A 19,774-nucleotide genomic window follows, 5' to 3' on the forward strand; every position below is an offset into this window, starting at 1 on the left:
ATGGTCTGAAAACAGGTAGGATTCTGAGTCAAGCAGCCATAAGGGCGACCTCCCAAGCCGTCCAAAGCGGGTCCGGAGGAATGGCAAGAGGGAAGAAAAAGGAAGAAACGACCATGGCAGCCTCGGAAGCAAGGGAATATCGTCATCCCAGGCCCCGTTTTCCGGAAAGAACCCCACAACACTACTATCCCCACTCAAATCTGGCATATGCTCATCAACCCTATATGGTCATGAATGCCCAACCTTATGCCCATCCGCCGCAACAAGCCAACCGAGGCCAAGCTCCACCTCCCAGAAATCAGCCTCCTTACCACAACCACTATAACCCACAACCTCCGCAGAATAACTTCCGCCCTCAGGAGCCACCTAGAAGGCGGACTTTCACGCCCATCGGTGAGCCATACTCGACTTTGTTCCCAAAGTTGGTTCAGTTGGGTTTCCTACAACCCATCCCTCAAACAAGGCAAAACCCGACATCTCCTTCTTACAAAGCCGGAGTCAGATGCGCCTATCATTCAGGGGCCGAGGGGCATGATACAAACGACTGCTGGTCATTGAAAAGAGTGGTCGAAAATTTGATAGAGCAGGGGAAGATAGTGCTAAGGGACGAAGAGATCCCAAATGTAACTAACAATCCATTGCCCGCTCACAATAATGGGCCGCTGATCGGCATGATTTGTGAAGACAAAGAGTTCGACCCTGCCTTGAAAGCCATAATTGCCATTGTCGACACAGCGAGGAGGCCTGAAACAGACCAGAAATCAGAAAGGGGGGAGGAGGCCAAGGCTGCAGAAAGCAAGCCCGAAAAGAAGGTGGAGAAGAAAGTAGTACCAGCAAAGGGTGGAGTTCTTTACATACCACGAGGTCAAGCCAAGAAGACGCAGAACTTCGGGATCAAAAAGGCAAAACCTATGTACGTGCCAAAAGGGGCCTATGTGGTCCGGGGGACGATTCAACCACCTCGGCTGAATGAGCCAGTGGTTATCGGACGCGTGCCACAAAAGCCAATGACCAACCCGTCCACAGTGCCGTGGAATTATCAAAAGACTTTGGTAATGTACAAAGGTAAAGAGGTCATGGGAGAACTTCCAGAAAATACTTTCATTGGAAGGTATTCAAATACCCAAGAGCTGAACAACGCCACACAAAGGCACTTCCCACCAAAGAAGCCTGTGAGCGTTGAAGAAGCGGAAGTGTTCTTCCAACAAATGAAAATGCCGGATTACGAAGTGATAGATCAACTGCGCAAGTGCCCCGAGCAAGTGTCCATGCTGTCATTGTTGATGAGGTTGGCCGAGCATCAAAAGATCTTACTGAAGATCCTGAATGAAGCATACGTGCCAGTTGAAACCTCAGTTGAACAACTGGAGCGGATGACAGAAAGATTCTTCGCCGTCAACCAAATCTCTTTCAGCAAGAACGATTTACCCCCAGAAGGAGCGGCACACAACAAGGCCTTGCATCTAACAGTTAAATACGAGGACTACTATGTCAAGCGGGTAATGTTGGATGGGGGCTCAGGTGTTGACATTTGCCCGCTCTCCACGCTACAAAGAATGGGAATGGGGATCGGAAGAATCCGACCCAATAATGTCTGCGTAAGGGCTTTCGACGGCATCAAGAGAGATACCATGGGGGAAATAGACCTGTTGTTGGTCATAGGACCAGTCGAGTTTGAAGTAACCTTCCAAGTGCTCAACATGGATATATCCTACAATTTTCTCCTCGGCAGACCTTGGATCCATGCGGTAGGAGCTGTGCTTTCCACTCTTCACCAGATGGTGAAGTTTGAGTACGAAGACCGAGAGGTCGTGGTCCATGGAGAAGATGAGCATGCTATTTATCGGGACCCATCCATCCCATATCTTGAACCAAGAGAAGGGAGCGAACATACGGTCTATCAAGCTTTCGAGATTGTACTGACAGAGCAACATGAAGAGGGAATACCCTGCCCCCAGCCTTTCTTGTCTAACGCCTCGGTTATGGTGGCCAAAGAGATGATCCGGCACGGATTTAGGACAGGGAAAGGGCTTGGACGAACTCTGCAGGGAATAACAGAACCTATCACCTTGCCGACCACCAAAAAACCTTTTGGACTGGGTTTCAAACCCACTCCAGGAGATGAAGAATGGGCAAAGAAAAGGAAAAATGAGGATTGGAAGTTACCTCGACCATTGCCGGATTTATATGAAACCTTCATCAGGCCAAGATACACCGAAGAAGAAGACGATAAGGTCTTCACGGCTGAGGAAATCGAGGAGATATGTGGGGCAATGAGAGAAATGCTTTACGAGACTCACATGGTTCAACAAGGTGAAGGTACAAGCACTGCTGAGATGCTATACGTGGGGCCGAATGCCAAACTTCGAAACTGGGAGGCCACGCCATTCCCAACTAGACGGAAGTCCGGGTAGACCTGTCCTACCACCTTTCCTGTGTCACAAGTTATATCCAGGACATAACTTGAACGTTTTCTTCCTTTCAATTGTTGTTTTGCATTCCTAAGTTGTAAACATTGTTGTCTTCCAACTTCCCAAAGAAAATAAAAAAAATCATCATTGCTTTCCCATTCTTTCTTTTGTTCTGATTTTTGTTATTTTTCCTTTTATCTTTCCTTTCAGTTATAATAATGCGGCTTTAAATATGACATACTTGCGGACTTCACGCCCAGATCACAACAAGCTATTTAACTGTGAATTAATGAACCCAGAACCAGAATATGATGAAGAAGAAGCTTTTAGGGAAATAAACCGAGAGTTGGAACATTTTGAGAATAAACCTAAGCCAAATCTGAATGACACTGAACCGGTTAATTTAGGAACTCCTGAAGAAATCCGGGAGACCAAAATAAGCATTCACACGGACAAGAAAATGCGAGATGCGATAATTCAACTTCTTTTTGAATTTAAAGATGTGTTTGCTTGGTCATATGATGACATGCCGGGACTAGGTGTTGATCTAGTGGTTCATAAATTGCCGATTCATCCTGATTGTCCTCCAGTTCAACAAAAGCAACGAAAGTTCAAAACTGAGGTCAGTGACAAGATTAAAGAGGAGATCACCAAACAACTGAAAATGGGAGTGATTCGGGTAGTCCAGTATACGACGTGGTTGGCAAATGTGGTTCCAGTACCGAAAAAGGACGGAAAAAATCGGGTATGTGTAGATTACCGAGATCTGAATAGAGCAAGTCCCAAAGATAATTTCCCACTGCCCAACATCCACATCCTCGTTGATAATTGCGCCAAACACGAAATACAGTCTTTCGTAGATTGTTACGCTGGGTATCATCAGGTATTGATGGATGAAGAGGACGCCGAGAAAACTGCCTTCACCACGCCTTGGGGCACCTACTGTTATCGGGTCATGCCGTTTGGTCTGAAGAATGCCGGGGCTACTTACATGAGGGCCATGACTACCATTTTTCATGACATGATGCATCAGGAAATAGAGGTGTATGTGGATGACGTGATAGTCAAGTCCAGGATGCAGGATAATCACATCCAAGACTTGAGGAAGTTCTTCGAGAGACTAAGGAAGTATGACTTGAAGCTGAACCCAGCCAAATGTGCTTTCGGAGTTCCGTCGGGCAAACTTTTGGGCTTCATCGTAAGCAGGAGAGGTATCGAACTAGATCCAACTAAGATAAAATCTATCAGAGATCTACCTCCCCCGAGAACGAAGAAAGACGTGATGAGTTTGTTGGGCAGATTGAACTACATCAGTCGATTTATTGCCCAGCTGACAAGCACGTGTGAGCCCATATTCAAGCTGTTAAGGAAAGATGCGGCAATCAAATGGACAGCTGAGTGTCAAGAAGCCTTTGATAAAGTCAAAGAATACCTTTCGAATCCCCCAGTTTTGGTCCCCCAGAGCCAGGGAGACCGCTGTTCTTGTATCTGACAGTCTTGGAAAACTCTTTCGGTTGCGACCTCGGACAACATGACATAACCGGAAAGAAGGAGCAAGCAATCTACTAATTGAGCAAGAAATTCACTGGCTTTGAGGCCAAATACACTCTGCTGGAAAGAACCTGTTGCGCTCTGACATGGGTTGCTCAAAAGCTGAGACATTATCTTCAAGCTCACACTACCTTCCTCATAAGCAGGTTGGATCCTCTGAAGTATATATTTCAGAAACCAATGCCTACTGAAAGACTGGCTAAGTGGAAAATCTTGCTTACCGAATTCGACATAGTCTATGTTACTCGCACGGCAATGAAAACCCAGGTGCTAGCAGATCACTTGGCCGAAAATCCGGTCGATGAGGAATACCAGCCATTGAGTACCTACTTTCCCGATGAAGAAGTAAACACCTTAGAAGTGGTCTCGGAGGACGCTCATGTTTGGAAGATGTTCTTTGATGGAGCCGTGAATGCCAAAGGTGTAGGGATTGGGGCAATTTTGATTTCGCCTTCTGGTCAGCATTATCCCGCCACAGCTAGACTGCGTTTCTTTTGCACAAACAATACAGCTGAGTATGAAGCCTGCATTATGGGTATGCATATGGCGATCGATCAGGATATCGAAGACTTACTGATTATGGGAGATTCTGACCTGATTATCCGGCAAGCCCAAGGCGAATGGGAAACTCGGGATGTCAAACTTATCCCTTACCGACAGCACGTGGAAGACCTCGGCAAGTGTTTTAAATCAATAGAATTCAGGTATATCCCGAGGTATCACAATGAACTGGCAGATGCACTTGCTACTCTGGCTTCAATGCTACCCTACCCGGGCAACGCCCACGTCGATCCTTTGGAAATCCAAATCAGGGAAAGACACTGTTACTGCAATGTAATCGAGGCGGGATCAAATACGCAGCCTTGGTACCATGACATCAAGAGGTTCTTGAAGACGCAAGAATACCCCGAGCATGCTACTGGAGATCAAAAGAGAACCATTAGGCGACATGCAAGTGGTTTCTTTCTGAGCGGTGAATTGTTGTACAAGAGGACCCCGGACCTCAACCTCCTAAGATGTGTCGACGTCGAGGAGGCGAGAAAGATCATGCATGAAGTACACGCAGGTGTGTGTGGACCTCACATGAACGGGTATGTCTTAGCGAAGAAAATCCTTCGAGCAGGTTATTACTGGATGACCATGGAAAAGGACTACTTTAGTTTCGTTCGGAAGTGTCATCAGTGTCAGGTGCACGGTGATTTGATTCATGCACCTCCCACGGAACTGCATCCCATGTCTGCACCTTGGCCATTTGTCGCCTGGGGCATGGACGTCATTGGACCAATCGAGCCAAAGGCTTCAAATGGACACAGGTTTATACTGGTTGCCATCGATTACTTCACAAAATGGGTAGAGGCTGTCACTCTCAAGTCGGTCACTAAAAAAGCTGTAGTGGATTTTGTACACTCAAATCTTATCTGTCGTTTCGGTATTCCTGCGACTATCATTACAGATAACGCAACAAACTTGAACAGTCACTTGATGGGAGATGTATGCGAGCAATTCAAAATAACGCATAGGAATTCTACTCCTTATCGGCCAAAGGCCAATGGTGCTGTAGAAGCGGCGAACAAAAACATCAAGAAGATTTTGAGGAAAACGATCCAAAGTTCCCGACAGTGGCACGAGCAGTTACCATTTGCATTGTTGGGGTATCGCACTACGGTACGCACGTCAGTAGGAGCAACTCCTTATCTTTTGGTTTATGGGACTGAGGCTGTAATACTGGCAGAGGTAGAAATTCCTTCGCTTCGAACCATTGTCGAAGCAGAAATCGAAGACAGCGAGTGGGTCAAGACTCGGTTAGAGCAATTGACTTTGATCGATGAAAAGCGAATGGCCGCGGTTTGTCACGGACAGTTGTACCAACGAAGAATGGCTCGTGCTTACAACAAGAAAGTCCGACCCAGGAATTTCGAAGTAGGTCAGCTGGTACTGCGGCGTATTCTGCCACATCACCAGGAAGCGAAAGGGAAATTTGCTCCAAATTGGAAAGGCCCATACATCATAAGGAAGATATTGCCGAGAGGAGCATTGTATCTAGGTGATATCGAAGGAAATGACCCTGAAACAGCAGTAATTGCAGATGCAGTCAAGAGATACTACGTCTGAATTATACTCTAGTGGTCCTGACACATTTGAAATGACGAAGGTTTTATTCCCCACTACTCCCAAACACTACCAACTCTCTCTACAAGCCATTTGAGTCGGTCACATCCCTTCGGCGACCAATTTTAAAAAAAAAAATTGACGAGAGCCTGAACTACGTTTGACTTGATTCCGAAAGGATACGTAGGCAGCCTCTCTCTGAGGTTCAGTCACACCAACAATATAATCCCATTCACCCTGAAATTGAAACCGGGGCACGTCAAGCGGTTTAGATCATCTACTTTTCTTTGCCAAACACAAGCCTTCTAGATCAATTACCAAAGGTAACGGGGAACCAGAAAACGTCACAAATGAAGACCGGTACACTGTAAATTAAGAGAAATAAAATGAGAGAGTCTCGTCGGTGAAAACCTTCGGGCACCACGAGGCGACGGGAGTAGAGAAACCAAAATGAGAGAGCTTGTTTAGTAACAACTCACAAAGAGTGCTATCAAGCGATGACAGGAAGAGAAATGAGAGAGGTCAGCCAGCGAAAACCCGCAAAGGGCGTTGTTGGCCGAAAGAATGACTCCACCCAAGGAGGTCTCGGCAAAGTTCCACCGGTTTGGAATCACAGATCCGTTTCGGTTCAGGGAAACGCAAGTTCATTGAAGGTCAGGCGTCCATTCCAAAGAGCATGTCATGTCCATTCAAAGCCAGCATTGTCTTCCTCAGATAAGTCTTTCTCGTCCCGAAAGGGACACTCCTTTTCTGAAATTTGTTTTCTCCTTTCTTTGTTTTTCTTCGAATCCCTTTCATGTTTAACCCCAAGTTCCAAATATACCGGAAAGAACAGTTGGCAGGGTTTGGTTTCACGGAATTCCGTTTCATGAAGGAAAGCACCTCGTTTCATCGGTACGTTCGTCCAAACCTGATGAATCATGATGTTTGACTGCGTTCGAAGTAAAGAAGAAAGAGAGAAATTTCCCCAGCAAGTACGCTTCGTACAAATCCCCACAGGGTTTCCCTTTGCACAAATCCGCACAAAGAATCCACTGCGTAAATATTTCCCAAAGAGCCTGCCCCAGCGAAATCCACATAGATTTTCTCTCTTGTACAGATCCCCACAGGGTCTTCCCTTTGTTAATACTAATAAAAAAAAGAAAGATTTCCCCAGCACATCCCCAGCGAGTCCCTTTTGTAAAAATCCCCCAGCAAGCTTACACCAACAAATCCTGGAAAGTCCGCCTTGAGACAAACCCCCAGCATGTCCCTGTTGTACAAAAATCCACACAAAGAATCCATTTTGTAGATATTCCCTCACAGAGCTTCCCTTTGTACAAATCCCCACAAAATACCTCCAATAACATCCCCGTTGAAAATCTCCAAGCAAAACGGGACACACAAAAAAAAGGAGCCTTACGAGGCAAATCATCACAGAATCTGGAAATACAAGCCTGAGCAATCAAAAGAGTTTCGCCATTTGAATCCAATCAATGGTAGGACTTAGTAGCAGAAATAAGGACGCAACAAAGCAACGGGGACGATCAAGGTCACCGAACCAACCGCCACTTCCGAACTAACAATTGTTCTTTGTCTGAAAAGTTGAAACAGGTATAATCCAAGACAACCGTGCAAGAAGCAGGTGTCACCCAAAGAAGAAGGTACATGGGTACCAGAAACAGTTTAGCAATAAGGAATCCACTCGAAAGGTAAGTTTCCACGGGACCCCCTTTTGTCTTCTACTAAAACAAGAAAATCCAAAAAAAAAGATCAGCTAGCATTCTCGAACTTTGCCCCAAACCAGTCAGCATTAGGGTTTTAAAACCCTAAACTGAACTTTCCATTTAGTCAGCATTAGGGTTTTAAAACCCTAAACTGAATTTTGCCTTTAGTCAGCATTAGGGTTTTAAACCCTAAACTGAACCTTTTCCATTCAGTTAGTATTAGGGTTTTAAACCCTAAACTGAACTTTTTCTTTCAGTCCGCATTAGGGTTTTAAACCCTAAACTGAACTTTTCCATTCAGTCAGCATTAGGGTTTTAAACCCTAAACTGAACTTTTTCCATTCAGTCAGCATTAAGGTTTTAAACCCTAAACTGAACCTTTCCATTCAGTCAGTATTAGGGTTTTAAACCCAAACTGAACCTTTCCATTCAGTCAGTATTAGGGTTTTAAACTCTAAACTGAACCTTTCCATTCAGTCAGCATTAGGGTTTTAAACCCTAAACTGAACTTTTTCCATTCAGTCAGTATTAGGGTTTTAAACCCTAAACTGAACCTTTCCATTCAGTCAGTATTAGGGTTTAAAACCCTAAACTGAACCTTTTTTTTCAGTCAGCATTAGGGTTTTAAACCCTAAACTGAACTTTTTCCTTTAGTCAGCATTAGGGTTTTAAACCCTAAACTGAACCTTTTCATTTAGTCAGCATTAGGGTTTTAAACCCTAAACTGAACCTTTTCATTTAGTCAGCATTAGGGTTTTAAACCCTAAACTGAACTTTTTCATTCAGTCAGCATTAGGGTTTTAAACCCTAAACTGAACTTTTTCCTTCAGTCAGCATTAGGGTTTTAAACCCTAAACTGAACTTTTTCCTTCAGCCAGCATTAAGGTTTTAAACCCTAAATTGAACTTTTCCATTCAGTCAGCATTAGGGTTTTAAACCCTAAACTGAACTTTTTCTTTTAGTTAGCATTAGGGTTTTAAACCCTAAACTGAACTCTTTCCTTCAGTCAGCATTAGGGTTTTAAACCCTAAACTGAACTTTTTCTTTTAGTCATCATTAGGGTTTTAAACCCTAAACTGAACTTTTTCCTTCAGTCAGCATTAGGGTTTTAAACCCTAAACTGAACTTTTTCTTTTAGTCAGCATTAGGGTTTTAAACCCTAAACTGAACTCTTTCATTCAGTCAGCATTAGGGTTTTAAACCCTAAACTGAACTCTTTCCTTTCAGTCAGCATTAGGGTTTTAAACCCTAAACTGAATTTTTCCATTTAGTCAGCATTAGGGTTTTAAACCCTAAACTGAACTTTTTTCATTCAGTCAGTATTAGGGTTTTAAACCCTAAACTGAACTTTTCCATTCAGTCAGCATTAGGGTTTTAAACCCTATACTGAACTTTTCCATTTAGTCAGGATTAGGGTTTTAAACCCTAAACTGAACTTTTCCATTCAGTCAGCATTAGGGTTTTAAACCCTAAACTGAACTTTTCCTTTAATCAGCATTAGGGTTTTAAACCCTAAACTGAATTTTTCCATTCCAGTCAGCATTAGGGCCCCAACCCTGAACTGAACTTTTCCCCAGTTGATCAGCATTAGAGTTTCAACTCTAAACTGAACTTCTCCCCAGCTAGTCGGTATTAGGGCTCCAACCCTGAACTGAGCATTCATATCCTCTTTCATCAATTTTATGAACTTCCTGGCAAATAATTCACGAAATATTTCCTAGTGAAACTGGGGCAGAAATTTCGTTCGTTTGTTTTTTCCCGCAGGTCTAGCCTCGAGGCACACGGATCGAAACGACCCACGAGATGAGTCTAAATACAAAAAGAAGATGTCCCGAGATATCGGAGTAATTGGAAGGCGGATCGACTCCAACATTTGATTAAGGTCCTGAACTCTGCCAGTCGCATCTCACTCAGTATCCCAGAGATTAAAAAAGCACCTACAACTCGCAAGCATCATGATTCGGATCGAAGTCTCCAAGCAAAATCAGCTAAGACCCAAGATCAAGTCGCAAAAGAACCATAGATAGGAATCTTGTAACTAGCAGTTGACATGCATATAAGTATTTAGTTCGGTTCCAATTTTTCTTTGGTTGTAATAAGGCGGTCAGTAAAGCAACGGTGACCACAGCAACAGCAGTAACAGCAAGCATTGCAATCCCATGGTATTCCCAGCTATCAAGAATTTCCCGAACTACATTGACCTGATTCCTGTTTAGCCAAGGATATGTAGGAAATCTTTGAAGCAAAGATCCGGTCAGATCTTTCAAAACATGCTTCACACGGAGTAGTCCATAGGCAAAAATCGCTCATATCCGCTCACTTTATCTTTGCACGAAAACTCTTCGTGTTTTCGAACAAAGAGGGGCAGCTGTGAGCACGTGATTTTTGTTTTACGCGACAATCACTCCAAAAGAAACAAAATAAAAATGGTTTGGTCTTGCTGCACAATTTTTCGGATTTTTATGTGGCATTTTCGGTACTTATTTGTGATCTTCCCTTTTTCTTTTTGTATTTTTCATCAAAAAAACAAAAACAAAGAAGCAAAATATATGTGTCGCGTGTAAATATAAAGTGATATATTTTATTGTGTGATTAATTGATTGTTTAAGGTTTTATTAGGGTTGTTTAATTTTAATTAAGGGATTGAAAAGAAAAGGGATTTCGGATTGGGCCAGTCCAATAAGACAAGCCCAAACCAAAATTACCCGGTCCAGTCCAGTTCAGCCCCTAACTATCTCAAACGGCGTCGTTTGGGTCGTGCTTGATCTGGGCCGTTGATCGCAGAATGATCAACGACCAAGATCACTTCCCCATAACCCATGAACAAACCCGACCCATTCCACCCGGACCGACCCAACCCCCTTTAGTCTAAAACGACACCGTTTCCCGTTAGCTGAAGGATCCTGGCCCTTCATCGTGTCTCATCCGACGGCCAGGATCCATTCACCCACTCTATATATAAGCTTCCACTCGTACCCCACCCCCTATCCAATACCCCTACCTTCCATCGTCCTCACCACAGTCCCCCAAACCCTAGCCGCCTCTGTACACCTTCACCATGAAAGCTGGCGGCATGGACGCCGGTGACCCCCTCTTTGACACCATAGGACCACCTCATTACCCTGAGCATAGATCTGTTATCCTTGTCCCTCGAATAAGATCCTAGTTGCTCGAATCTTCATTTAAAGATTCGGGCAGAACCTCAACTTACACCGATGCACCCCAGTTTCGTACCAGATAGTCCCCGGACCTCCCTCGTGACCAAACCATGTTTGGTTTGGTCCGAATCTAACCATGGAAACCCAAATCCCAAATCTACCATCTATGAACCCTAGAAACCCCAAGCCTGGTCCGTGTCTGTTTGAGCCAAGTGATTAGGGTCTAATGGACCTTAATCGAAGTGTTTCTCATTTGAGAAACACTTCGATTAAAGTCCGTTCAACCCCAAGAAGGGTCTGTGCAAATCCGACCTAAGGCTTCATGATTTTTCGGAGGTTTAAGGTGAGTTTGTTTTCCTTTTTCTTTATTCAGTTCATGTGTTGATTAAAGGTCTGTTCGTTGGCAAAATGTCTTGTTTAATTTGTGTTTTGAATTTTACCAACTGTGTCCTGTCCACCTTGCCTGAACCTCTGTGTTTGATTGAGTCCTTCTTCTATTTTCACTGATAATGTGTATATGTGTATGTGTTGTGCAATCAATTGAACCTCAAATTTGACTGATTAACTGATTCCCCAGTACAATTTTGCTTAGTCAGTACGATTCGAGTCATGTGTTCGATACTGTTAGACATCTGATCATGGTTTCGATTGTACATGTTATGATTAGTATAGTCGAGTCGACATGTGTCGTCAATTAGTTTTAGCTGTCTGAACAATAACAAATTGACCTGCTTCTGTTAAGCATTGTTTGAATCAATTAGGAATTGAGCTTTAGCTACTTATAGTTGATTAATTTGAATCAAAAAGATTTGTTTTGTTCATTTGCAATCTGAATTGTGGTCATGTGCACTTCTGCACAACATATGCATTTAGGGGCCTTTTAGGATTAAAATAAGCTGGCAACAGGTGCTGTCAGAACACACCCCTGTTGTCCATGCCCTGTTTTAATTTAGAAATAATAAGCCCCATCTAGATATATGTTTATCAAGGAATATCATGGGAGGGGATATACTTAAATGTTTGAGTGGAAACTGAAAAGGGAAAAACAGCACATGGGAGGGGTTTTCTAATTGGTCTAACAGGCTGTTAAAGGGCTGATGTTAGGCCTATAAGAGGGAGGAATTTCGATTAGAAAAAAAAGAAGGGACATATTTAAGGGGGACTGAAAGTTGACACTAAATTTCAAAAAGAAGAGAGAAATAGAGAGTACATACAGATACACATTGAGAGAGGCATAACACAGAAAATAGGAACTGCATTTCCATCGTTGTCTTGATTCTCACTGGTCTGGATTTGCCTGTTCCACACTGATTTCTTCTGAGTCTTGATTGAGGTTACTGGTTGTGTATAGCATTAGTTCATTTCTGGACTTGTTCTGCCTCAATACTAATTCCATACTACTGAGTATTGCTGTCATTCTGCCATTTTTCCATCGGCTCTAACTGCATCTTGCACTGGGATTTGTTCTATTTGTTACCTGCTGTTACTGTTGCTGCATTTGTTGCCATTGTTACTCTGCTGATTTTCCTTCTTCTTCAATTGTAAACACTGTCAGGTACATAACTTCTGAAACCATGTGTTGTTGAAAGTTTGAAGTTTGAAGCAGAAATAAAGAAATGAACGTTTGTTTACTTTACAATACTTGTGTTCAAAATAGGTTGAATGGTAGTTTGGCTTGTATTTGTTTAAGTTAGTTCCAACTGCAATTGCTCTGTATGAATTATACATATCCTGATTGGCATATCAGATAATATTGTTTGTAAAGATCAGACGTATTTTCAATATGTATAACCATTAGGTTTCGATTTAGTTATGACAGTACAACATAGAATCATGGCAAGCATTTGTATGTATTTTTGTCTAGACCTCTGAACTGTCAAATCTGTTATATTTGGTTCCATTTGATTTCAAGGTAAATGTACCCCAAGCTAATTCTCATGTGGTGTTACGTTAACAGGGTGGCCATGTATGCCAACCCTCTTGTTAGATTGTTTGTTCCTATATAGGTTCGATATGGGTTTCGATATAGATTTACTGTTTCGAAATAATGCAACGACTTTCTGAGTTCAGTTAATAGTAGTTTTCCTAATAAACAGCCGATTTCATTTATCAAGCCCAAATGAGCTAGTTTTAAAATTCAAACTGGAAGGTCGTTTAATGTAAATTTAGTGTACGTTAGTAGTTTGCTTGCAATCTCCCTTAACAAATTAACAAAGCTTATTCACTCCTTGAAAACAAGGCATGAGGTAATTCTCACCTCATAAACAACCAATTAGGTAATCAAACAAAATTCGGATTCGTCAAACATAGTAGAGATTTAGTATGTTAGTTGCTTAAACAAGTAAGTTTGGTATCTTTCTCTTTTATTTTTAGAGACAAATGTAATAGAAATGTAGTCGCTTTAGGATATCCTTTTAAAAGGTAATGGGACGAGCCTCGTCAAATAAAGACACACACCGCGGGGCCCTCAATAATTGATCATAATAAATACATAAGTTTTGGGACGGGCTGTTTAGTGAATTCCACTGCCCTCCCCGAAGACAATAACGCGTTAGATTCTTTAGGCGCGACTTAATCAAATCACATTCTTAAATTCGGGTGCGCATTTATGTGACCCAATTTCAAATCTCAACGGAGTCGAAATGTGTTAACAACTACGGGTGCATTGATTGTGACGTGGTTCGAGATACATTTTCACGACGTTGCAATTCTATAAAAATAAATGATAATAATAAAAGCGGTTAAAACTTAATAAAAGCACATAAGTCACAACATGTATTTAAATCAGATATTTAGCCATTATAACAATTTAAGCGACCGTGCTAGAACCACGGGATTCGAGGGTGCTTAACACCTTCCCTCGGGTCAACAGAATTCCTTACTTAGAATTTCTGGTTCGCAGACTTCATTTGGAAAAGTCGAAAATTTCCTCGATTTGGGATTCAAGATAAACCGGTGACTTGGGACACCAAAAGCCAAACCTTTTCCAAGTGGCGACTCTGAATTAAATAAATAATCTCATTTCGAATATTGTCACTTTAATTGGAAAAACTCTCCTCGCGCATCTTACCCTTCGGGGCGGGGCGCGCAAAAGGAGGTGTGACAAACATAAACTTAATGCATACTAGGATCCTGAACATAATAAGCTTACAGAGAAATACGATATTGAGACATACCGGAAGCAGAACCTATTATCCCGAAGCGAAAGCTTTTATTGAAATTGTTTTCTTGCCCCTTGCCATAACTTTCGTTACTGCCATCTTATGATAGAAAAGAGGATAAAAAAATATGGTAACCCTAATGGGTGGAGAGATGACCAATTTATAAAGTCTTATTTGTCCATCAAGTAACCGATCGGACGAACGGAGTTTGTCATTAATTAAATATTAATTAAGGGCCTTAAGTTTGCTGAGCCACATATATAATTAAAAAAAATCTAAGAAATGCTCACTCAAACCTAAGGCCTCTAATTAAATATGGTAGAATTTCATCCCGTGTATTCCACCACAACGCTTGGTGGTAAATATGGATATCATTTAGTACAAAGAATCTAATAAGCAAACACCTCCGTTCATTTTGCTAGTTATCTTTGCAGATATAATTTTATAAGTTATAAATTGATAACTGGAATTTTGCACAATAGGCCATAAGCAGACATTAAAGTCGTTTCTAAAAGAAGTAAAAGATTCTTGCTTTTGTGTCTCTCTCAAAGTTACTTTTTGCAATTCTTATCCGTTCCAAAAGGCAAGAAATTCAAATATTCAGGTACACGTGCATCATTTTCTTCATTAATTAGTTCGTTTTTAAACTTTTTTTCATCGTTGATTTAGTTGTGGAATATATGAGCTCGATTATGAAATATAGAATAAACTTAAATATTAGCTCCACTAGCATCTTTCTGTTATTATTCTTCACCTTTGATTCAATTTCTAAACCATCTTTCACTTATTTTCTGGATGGAGGGAATCTTGGTCTCTTTTATTTCGTATCATTCAATATTTATACTGTCCATGAATTCAATGTTCTAACAAAGAAATTGAGTTATCATAATAACGTGCAGAAGAAAAATAATTTTAAAAAAAGAAGATAAAGTGAATATTGTACTTTCTGGAGGAATCTATCCTCTACTAATATTTACAGCAAAAGAAAATAAAAAATGAAAGGAAAAATATCAGACAATAATCACTTTCAGATATTATTTTGTGAGTGACTATACATTGTCATTTTTTCATAAGACTTTTTCCTTCTTATACCATATATGAAACTTTATTACCAAAAATGTGCATAGTTTCATATTTATCCGCTATTTTCACAGTTATTCTACAAAATATATACCATTAATTAAATACCAATTATTACGAGCTGATTCCTTCCTAATTAGGCGCACTACAAATCTGGAACTAAATATTCTTCCAGATATTTCTATTTAGGCGCGCTACAATTATGGATGTAAATATTCTTCCAGATATTTTCCACCATTGACAGCCATTAAAAAGCTTGAAAGCTTTGAATTCAAATTTGGGTTTTCAAAAATCATTATTTGTTTGGATTGGGTGTTGTTGAAAATAATCGGGAATATGGTTTGGAGTTTATAATTCAACTTTGAGGGGTTTTGGTGAAGATTAGACTTGGTTTTGACTGAATTTCAGATTGAAACTCGAAGAAGAAGAAGACATATTGCATAAATTGTAGATTATTTGTATTTTGATTGTAGATACTTTATTTTCTGTTTTCACAAATAAAAAACGGCTAAAACTTCTACAAATCTTCTGAAAAAACGTAATTACGTCAAAAATTACAATTATGCTACAATTGAATGAGAATTGGGATATAAAAATTCAATTTACCCAGTTTGTAGATAAATTGTAGATTATTTGTATTCTAATTGTAGATGCTTTGTTTTCTGTTTTCACAAATCAAAAACGACTAAAACTTTTACAAATCTTCTGCAAAAAAACGCAATTATGTCGAAAATCCCAATTAAACTACAATCGAATGGGAATTGGGATATTAAAATTCAATATACCCAATTTGTAGATATTTTGTAGATGAATTATAGATTATTTATATTCTGATTGTAGATGCATTGTTTTCTGTTTTCACAAATCCAAAACGACTAAAACTTTTACAAAATCTTCTGCAAAAAATGCAATTATGTCGAAAATATCAATTAAGCTACAATTGAATGGGAATTGGGATATTAAAATTCAATGTACCCATTTTGTAGATAAATTGTAGATTATTTGTATTCTGATTATAGATGCTTTGTTTTCTGTTTTCACAAATCAAAAATGACTAAAACTTCTACAAATCTTCTGCAAAAAATACAATTATGTTGAAAATACCAATTAAGCTACAATTGAATGAGAAATTGTACTAATGTCGAAAATACCAATTAAGCTACAAGCTACAATAGAACCTCAATTCCATTATCATCTATTAGTGACGTAACTTGGGCAACGTTTGGAGTCTGGTTTATTGGACATGTGATGTTAGTCGATCCATTAATCCCAGTTTGAAGAAAAGTAGAATTCTCCAATATTACTTCAGTGTTACTGTAATAGACAGAAGAAGAGGACATAAGATGTTCCATAGATGATGACGTTTCACGTATTTGTTGAGCTAAAGAGGGAAGCCATTGATAGCGAAAGAATTTCGAAATCGTAGGCTATTGACGTCGCAGTGCAGCTGTTTTGCATGTTTTGGAACTTTTGTTCTCCAGTAATTCTTAACCTCGAAGCTTAAAACGTGGGAGGAGTGGGATATACGGTACTTTGAACTAAGGAGGGATATACACTGCATTAATTGTACCTTTAAAATACACTATGGTATAGAATTGATAATTTGGTATACTAAATGTAATTATATTAAACTTTAAACATTGAGGGTAATAAGGTTTCCTATATGGTATAGGAATGTAAAAATTTCTTTTTTTTTCCATTAATATCTGAAAATTTACATAACGGGCCGGCTTAGCATACATTGGGCTCCTATAAACAAAATACATACTACCAGTGGACTAGTAAGCTTGCTTTTTGGTATTTTGGACTTCAACAATGACCTCTGAAATGAGTTAAAATAGCACGGGTTAACCAGTTTTCGAATTGGCCATTTAAAAATAGCCAGCGTTTGTTAAAGTTATTGAAATTTTTTCACTATTTTACTGCAACATGGAAAGTTCCAACATAATATACAGGAGATCGGTGCACCTGTATATGAACTTCCAGCATATTATGCTGGAACTCCAACACGCGAAAAGTTCCGGTATAATATACTGAAGATTGGAGCACCGATGCTCCAATCTTTAGTATATTATAATGGAGTATTTTTCCAGATTTTGAATAGTGTTTTCCTTCAAATTTATTTTTACATGAAAAATGGCTAAATTTCGATTACTTTTGAAATGTGGCTATTTTTGAATGACCACTTGTAAATCTGGTTATTTTTTAATTTCTCCCCTAAAATGGGGCTTTTGCATCTATACCCAGTTTGAGGCCATAATTGAAGATATACCCACTTTGTAAAAAAAATTGCAAGCCTACCAACTTTACGACGAACTTCAGACTTATTGGGTCTGAAGTGCAATGCACTTAAGGCTAATTAAGTCTAAAGTGCAAAAATCGCACTTAAGATGCACTTCAGGACAAATAGGTCTGAAGTGCAATAAATATTATCAAGCACTTAAGGTCAGAGAGGTCTAAAGTGAAAAAATTACACTTCAGATGTACTTAAGGCCAAATAGGTCTGAAGTGCAACCAATGGTTTCATACACTTAAGGCCAAAAAGTCTGAAGTGCAACCAATGGTTTCATACACTTAAGGCCAAAAAGTCTGAAGTGAAAAAATTGTGTTTCAGATGCACTTAATGTCAAATAGGTCTAAAGTGCAATTAATGATTTCATGCACTTAAGGCCAAAAATCTGAAGTGAAAAAATTGCACTTCAGATGTACTTAAGGGCAAATAGGTCTGAAGTGCAATCAATGATTTCATGCACTTAAGCAATAAGTCTGAAGTGAAAAGATTGCACTTTAGATGCACTTAAGGCCAAATAAGTCTTGAAGTGCAACCAACATTTTCACGCACTTAAGGTGCAAATTACTCAGAAACAGAAATTTGTTTTTCAAATTTTAACAATCCAATATACAATTTAACACCTAAATCAACAATCCAAATAAGCTCAAATTTGAAACATAACCTCCAAATATCATTATGAAGAAACCATAGTCATTAATTTGTCAAAACAATAACAAATCTAACGAATCCATTTTGCAACTAAGAAAAGAAAGAAGAAAAAAATCCTACGAAATAGTAAAAAATAAAGCGCCACAACATCTCACACCGTAAAATATCGTAAACTACCTTAAAACATGTTCACAAACACTATATAAAATCATTGTCACCCGAAGAAGAAGAAGAGAGAAAAAGACCTGAAGTTGTTTAAACTTTGGTACTAGAAAATTTAAAAGGTGGGTACAAGTTAAATAGGGGCGACCAAATAGGACGCACGGTGATTTTTTACGAAATGAACATCCCTTTATTCCTTGTATGTTTCCCTCTATCTCGACCTTAAATGCATCTCTCCTTCATATTTAGAAGGGGAAAAAGAAGTAAAACCGCGTTTTTAAACTAAAAACCAAAGTTGGGAGGCATGTAACACGGCAATACAGATAGAATTTGTATTAATCAAAAGTAGTGGAGTAGTGTATATTAAAAGTAATTTGTGTGAAAAAATAAAATTAAAAGGAATATGAAAAACAAAACTAAAGAATTGAGTCGCCGGTGTTGGCAAATTAAGGCCCAGTTAATGGTTCTACCGGACTTTAAAAATGAGAAAAAATGATATTGTATAGTTGCTCTTAAAATAATAGCCGAAATATATATATATACATGTTATATACAAAAAAAATATATAAAATTTATATACTTTTTCGGCTATTGAATGTAAATAGTTTTGACTGGGGCTAAAACTGATCTTTGTCCTATACATGAAGCATTGAGCCCAAAAATGCAAAACTGTCAGCTATACGAGCACCTAGGAAGAACCCGAAATTGTGCGAGATAGGTTATCATTAAAAAGATTGTCAAAAAAGAAAAATAAAGAAGAATTAACCTAAATAGTAGTTCATTCATATATAATATGTGTATAATTAAATATAATATATTTATATCAGCTAGGAAAAATAAGCAATGAATCCACCCTGTTATATATGTAAAGATCCAAAAAATATTACGGGACTAAAAAAACATCTTCGTGTTGAATATGGTATTTTAGTTAATATTATTTGAAACGAGTACTAGTTTTGAAATGATGCTGAAGTATAATTAACTCATAGCACCTAATTAATGTGAACGTAACAATCTCTTTAATCTCAGCATTCCGGAATTTAGGCTTCCAATATGGACAAATACATGAATTTATTCCATTTAGCACTGTTCTTCTTGTGGTCAAAGTATCAAAATATTTTGCTAATCACCAAATGTGAGTATGTGACGGTGGAATAAAATATTACGACGAATTTCAGACTTTGGATTACTAGGTAAACCCATTCAATAATGTAATTTACAATTGAAAGTCTCCATACTATCAATGTAATTTAACTTGTTGTACTCAATTGCCTACTTTATCAAATATTTAGTTTCATTTATTTATAGTTATGTTTTAGATAACTTAATAGTGCAAAAATTCTTTCATATGTCAATATATATAGGTGTTTAACACTTATAGTCACTTTTCTTTTCCTTTTTTTCTCCTTTTTGAAATCATTGCTTATTTTTACTGAAAACTAAAGTAAAGGCTAGAGATCTAATTAGATTATTCAACCACATCATTGTTTTCATG

Source organism: Nicotiana sylvestris, chromosome 4, assembly GCF_000393655.2.
Source record: "Nicotiana sylvestris chromosome 4, ASM39365v2, whole genome shotgun sequence".
Taxonomy (NCBI): Eukaryota; Viridiplantae; Streptophyta; class Magnoliopsida; order Solanales; family Solanaceae; genus Nicotiana; species Nicotiana sylvestris.